Genomic DNA, 6,686 nt, shown 5'->3' with positions numbered 1-6,686 from the left:
CTGCTCAGGCAGGTAATCCTATACCATTTCGGACAAATGGCTGTCCAGTTTCTTCTTAAAAACTTCCAGTGTTGGAGCATTCACCGCTTCTGGAGGCAGGTTGTTCCACTGGTTAATTGTTCTAACTGTCAGGAAGTTTCTCCTTAGTTCTAGGTTGCTTCTCTCTTTGATTAGTTTCCATCCATTGCTTCTTGTCCTGCCTTCAGGCGCTTTGGAGAATAGCTTGACTCCCTCTTCTCTGTGGCAGCCCCTGAGATATTGGAACACTGCTATCATGTCCCCCCTCATCCTTCTCTTCATTAAACTAGACATACCCAATTCCATCAACCTTTCCTTATATGTTTTAACTTCCAGTTCCCAAATCATCTTTGTTGCTCTTCTCTGTACTCTTTCTAGACTCTCAACATCTTTTTTACATCGTGGTGACCAAAACTGGATGCAGTATTCCAAGTGTGGCCTTACCAAGGCATTGTAGAGTGGTATTAATACTTCACGTGATCTTGATTCTATCCTTCTGTTAATGCAGCCTAGCAATGTGTTGGCCTTTTTGGCAGCTGCAGCACACTGCTGGCTCATATTTAGATGACTGTCCACTAGGACTCCGAGGTCCCTCTCACAGTTACTACTATTGAGCAAGGTACCCCCTGTGCATTTGGTTTTTCTTGGCTAAATGTAGAACCTTACTTTTTTCACCATTGAATTTCATTTTGTTAGATGGTGCCTAGTGTTCAAGTCTGTCCAGATCCTCCTGTATCCTAAGCCTGTCTTCTGGAGTGTTGGCTATTCCTGCCAGCTTGGTGTCATCTGCAAATTTGATGAGTTCCCCATCTATCCCCTCGTCCAAATCATTGATGAAGATGTTGAAGAGCACTGGGCCCAGAACAGAGCCACGGGGCACCCCACTACACACTTCCCTCCATGTAGATGTGGTTCCATTGAGGAGCACACGCTGAGTACGGCAGGTCAGCCAGCTATGAATCCATCTGGTGGTGATACTGTCTAACCCGCATTATCAAGTAGTAGGTTGTGATCTACTTTGTCAAATACCTTACTGAAGTCCAAGTAAATTATATCCACAGCATTCCTCTGGTCCACTAATTTTGTCACTTGGTCAAAGAATGCAATAAGGTTTGTCTGGCATGATCTGTTTTTGACAAATCCGTGTTGGCTTTTAGTAATGACTTTGTTTGCCTGTAGGTATTCGCTGATTCATTGTTTGATTATCTTTTCCAGAATCTTCCCAGGTATTGAGGTCAGGCTGATAAGTCTGTAATTTCCTGGATCCATTTTTTCCCCCTTTTTGAAGGTGGGAATTACATCAGCTCTTTTCCAGTCCTCTGGTAGTTCCCCAGTGCTCCAGGATTTTTGAAAAATATAGTTCAGTGGTTCTGAGATCACATCTGCCAGTTCCTTGAGAACCTTGGGATGTAATCCATCTGGTCCTGGTGATTTGAACTCGTCTAGGCTGGACAAGTGCTCACTTACCATTTTCTTGCCTATCTTAACTTGTGTTTCTATACTGTTTTTTATGGCACTATTTTTGATAGGTTAGTCTGCTTTTTCCCTTTGTGTATGCTTTTTCCCTTTGTGTAAAGACAGATGCAAAAAATGAGTTAAATAGTTCTGCTTTCTTCCTGTTGCTTGTCACCTTCTTGCCACTTTCCCCCACTAATGGACCAATTGTTTCCTTCATTTTTTCCTTGTTTTTTACATGTTGAAAGAAGCTTTTTTTTTTGTTATTTTTGACTTTAGTCGCAAGCCTTAGTTCATTTTGAGCCTTAGCTTTCTTCACTTCACCTTTGCAGGCTCGGGCTATTTGCTGATATTCTGACTTAGTTATGTGTCCCTCTTTCCACTTTCTATACCTGTCCTTTTTATCTTTCAATTTATCAGAGAGTTCTTTGTGCCGCCATGCTGGTTTCTTTTGAGAGCTGTTATTTTTCTTCTTTGTGCTAGACTGGGCTTTTATTATCTCACTTTTCAAAATTTTCCAAGCTTCTTGAGTTGTTTTCCCCTGGAGGATTCTCATCCATGGAATCCTTCCCAAACCCTCTCTAAGTTTATTGAAATTAGCTCTCTTGAAGTCCAAAATTCTAGTTTGATTGTGTTCTAGTGCTTGTGCTTCCATAATGTTGAATTCCAATATTGCATGATCATTTCCTCTCAAGGTTCCTATGGTTTCAACACCTATCATTTCATCTCTGTTAGTGAGAATTAGATCCAAAATGGCTAATCCCCTAGTTCCCTTCTCTACTTTTTGGGAGACAAAGTTGTCTGCTAAGTTTGTCAGGAATCTGTTTGATCTTCTACTTGGTGCAGAGTTTGTCTCCCAGTTGATGTCAGGGTAGTTAAAGTCCCCCATTACTATTTTAATTTTAACTGACAATCTGCATCAGAATACAGAGTCCTTGATCGATGACCATTCACTCAGTGACCCTTTAAGATTATTACGATGATGAATAAGTGGTAGTTATGCCCAGTCCCCAAAGTTGCAGCTATTGCAGTACCCCTGCTGTCATGTGATTAATATGCAGGTGCTTGGCAGCCTGCCTGCCCTTAAATATATCTCCTCATTTTTTCCCCTTTCAGCCATCGTGTGCTGAGCCCTGCAGGTCTCTTCTTCCTGTGCTCACTGACCCTGCCAGCCTTGCTGCCCCCTGCCGATCTTCATTGTCTTCTTTTTGCCAAGTCATTCTTTCAGCTGAGGCCTTCTTGCATATACCTGCCTTCCAAAGCCTTGCAAGAAGGTTGCATGCAATTTGGAAAGCAAGCACAGACTAGCATGGCCAATAGAGGTAGCAGAGTGTAAGGCAACCCAAAGGGCAGAGAGAGAGAGATGTTAGGCAGGTGTGGGGAGAGGTAGACAATCCCTTACTTCAACAATCCCCAACTTTTGTGGCTTGGTGATCTGGCTTGGGGGGGGGAAGAGAGGAACTGGGCCATACAAGCGATGGGCTGGCACTCATGCGCATACACAGCTCCACTCTCGCGAGTGGCAGGCCAGTGCACATGCACACCAGCCCATCACTCGCACAAATGGAGCTGCACATGTGCATGTGTGCCAGCCTGCCTCTCGCATGGCCTGGTTCCAAATAGGCCACAGCCTGGGGGTTGGGGACCCCTTCCTTACCAAGAGTAACTTGGGGCTGGGAGGTATCAAGGTGGGAGTGGCTTGGATGGGAGTGGGACCTCAGCCAATGACCATTGGGATTCAATTAACAATGAGGCTGTCGGGATTTTTGTTGCTAAGGAATGAGAGCACATGATGTGCTTTATGACCATATTTAACAACAGAAATTCCAGTCCCAATCGCTAGTGTAAGGATGATCTGTAGACTAGAGGGGATTGTAAGGTGACTTAATAATTGCAAATACTAAATCACATTTGAGGAGAAATTTGCAAGGAAGCGACAAAGATAATTCTCTAATTACTGTATTTGTCAGTAATCATCCAAATAATATGAGCATGTCAAATTTCAGTTCTATATTTGGAAGTGGAGAACTTACTATGAAAAACTACAGGACAAATCAGTGGACATTTAAGGTCCGGATATTAAGTGGCTATTAAGATCTGCCACCCAGGGACTACCTAACTTCATGTCCCCAACATAATGCCTCCAATTATTAATATACCCACACACATCTCAGTTAGCACCTAAATAGGTGACTTCATATTTTGGAAAACATCTTCATTAAAAACTAAAGCTGGCATAGCTCAACACAAAATGTCACTATCCAACACCATCTTTTCCATATGGGCCAGAATGCGTCTGGCCCAAAATGGAGTTAATCAGCTTAATGAGCGAATGCATTTCAGTACTTTGTAAGTATACCCCCCCCCCCAGCCCAGAAAAAGAGCAGTGGTAAGCAGGGGTATGAGAAAAGAGGGAATTTTGATAGTCATACTTTGTAATGGATTATAACCCCTGGCAATGGCTTGTTGTAAGCCATTTTGCAAAAACACTCAGAGCATGCATTTAAATGTGCCAATCTTGGCCAAAAAGGATATGGACATGTCTGGAGCACACAACATCAGACATGTTACTAGAAGGCAAAATCACAAAACTGAAACTGGCTCTCACTTTGGCCATGTCATACAGGGGAATTCACTAAAGAAAGTGATTGTGTTTGAAAGAGTTAGTGGTAAAAGGAAACCAGGTGGCTATCAAAGCTGACACCAGCCAAAACACAGAAAAACTCAAAGAAATAGTGCAAGATTGGAAGATGTGAAGAGGCATGGCCCATAGAATCGCCAAGATTTCTGAACAGATAAATCATCATGATCTTAGGCTCACTTTCAGTCCAGCTTTCTAATTCCAAATCTTTGTCTTATTGTTCTTCCTGATTGCTGGATCTGTGTAATTTTTCTCAGCAACTGACAATTCATAAATTCAAAATTTGTTTTTGAATGTTTTGTTTCCATAAATCCATTGCCTATAGTTCATAGAAGAAGCAGACATTTTTAAAGCGTTCAGATGTAAAGGGATGTGCCTATCACAGTGATGGTGAAACTTTTAGAGACTGAGTGCCCAAACTATAACCCAAAACCCACTTATGCATCGTCAGGTACCGGGTGGGTGTAGCCCATTGGCTGGGTGTGGCTGTGGTGGTAACGGCAGACTGGGTGGGACTAAAAAGTTCAATCAATCAATTCCAGCTTTGCAAGATTTTTTTTCCCCGCAAGAAGTTGAAATTGACTGATTGAACCTTTTTTATGTACCTGACTTCAGCCTTCTTTTCCTTACACTGAACATTATAATTTCCCTCAGCCTTTTCTCATAATCTCTGAATCATCCTTATATTTCTGCTCTGATCCTATAATCTATATCTATATATTTATATATTTCTGGTAATTTTAAAGAAAAATATAGTTAAAATCAAAAACATTGCTTTCTTTCTTTTTGAAAAAAATATGCTATTGTAAAGAATGGTTTGACATAATGGGTAAAGAATCTAATTCTTGTTACGCACAGATTCCATTATTAGCAGATGAAGTTAGCACGTACATTTGAAGTGGGTAAGACAGAAGACTTTTGATGCAGTCCTGTGCCAAATCAGATACACCCACACACCAAGGAGTTTAGTTACAAAACTTTGTTTTGGGATTGTACAACCACAAGCTAAGACAGGCAGGACAAGTGTGCAGGACACTCCCAGAGCAACCAGCTGCCAATCCTGAAGCCACCTGACATCTGTTAATCATAGTAATGTGTGAAATATGGTGTAATGGTGTTATTGAACAATGTCTAACATATATGGCTGCAACAGACCCTGTAAAAACAAAAAAAAAGTTTCACCTTGCTCCATGCAAAAGGAAAATAAAATAAATGAATTCACCACTCTCCCCTTCTATGTCAATAAGTGGAATAACCTGCCTCCAGAAGTTCTGGATGCTTCAACAATGGAAGTTTTTAAGAAGAGATTGGACAACCATCTGTCTGAAATGGTATAGGGTTTGTTGCTTGAGCAAGGGGTTGGACTAGATAGAAGACCTCCAAGGTCCCTTCCAACTCTGTTATTCTCTTATTCTGTCTTCATTTCATATTATATGCATTATGTGGAATGCAAAAAATGAAAACAAAAATCCTAGCATTTGTACAAAGAGGAGCTGAAAAGGCATTAAGCTCCCCCCCCCACCTTTTATTTTTAAAGACCTGAAATCTAGGAGCTTACAGAGATGAGAAGGTAAACATTCTGGCAATGGGGAAACAGACTATTCCCAAACCTCACCGATCTTTAGGAAAAGGAAGGAAAAGACCTGGTTTTACTGCAGTGGAAGCTGAACCAGAAATAAATGCGATAGGTCAGTGGTTGCGAACCTATGGCACACATGCCAGAGCTGGCACTCGGAGCCCTCTCTGTGGACATGCGAGCTGTTGCCCCAGCCCTGTGTCCCCCCCGCAACCCGCTCCTCACCAGCAGCCTGCCTGGAGGAAAGTTTCCTCCAGGCACGGCCCACACGGAGAAGCGCAGCCAAGCACATGGCAGCCAGGCAGCAGGGGCAAGACTCCGCCCTTGTGCCCCATCACGTGCAGATGATGCTATGGGGTTCAGGTGGAGGGTGTGGCCGCCATGGCGCTGCAAAGCCACCTGGGCGATCTGTGGTGAGTGGCCCTGCAGGGGGCAGAGCGGGGATGGGTGGGGGGCGGGACAGTTTTTGGGCACTCAGTCTCTAAAAGGTTCGCCATGTCAGTCATTTGGGATCAGAGAGGTCTGGAGCTCCTTTTAAACTATTTTCAGAACATAGGAAACACAAACCTTTTGAGATAGGGATTAAATGGAGATTGAGCCCAACTCAGACTCTGAACATGTCCAGGGATCAAGTCATCAGGTCTACTGGAAGACAAAATGTGTCCAACAGCCCCAAATCAAATGAGGACTAGACTATTATTCTCTGTCTAAAAATGTTTGCTTGGAAACAGCTTGAACAAAATATCAGTTTAAATTGACCAACAAGTCTTGCTTTGATGGCCAATGAAACAAAGTTTGCTCGAAGAATTTGTATCTGGCCTCACTTCCTTAATTCAGCTGAATGATGCAGTACAGCAAATTGCCATACAATCAGATTAAGAAAGGATGAACAATTAATTGCAGATGGAGTTTCTACAGTGCAAAATCATCTTTGAAGTCTGATGGAGTAGAGATAATGCACTTGCACAGGGCAGAATAAAGTTGCTGCCTGGGCAT

This window comes from Crotalus tigris, unplaced genomic scaffold, assembly GCF_016545835.1.
Source record: "Crotalus tigris isolate CLP2741 ecotype Arizona unplaced genomic scaffold, ASM1654583v1 scf7180000018504.2861643, whole genome shotgun sequence".
In the NCBI taxonomy this organism is placed as follows: domain Eukaryota; kingdom Metazoa; phylum Chordata; class Lepidosauria; order Squamata; family Viperidae; genus Crotalus; species Crotalus tigris.
This window is presented reverse-complemented; position numbering follows the sequence as displayed.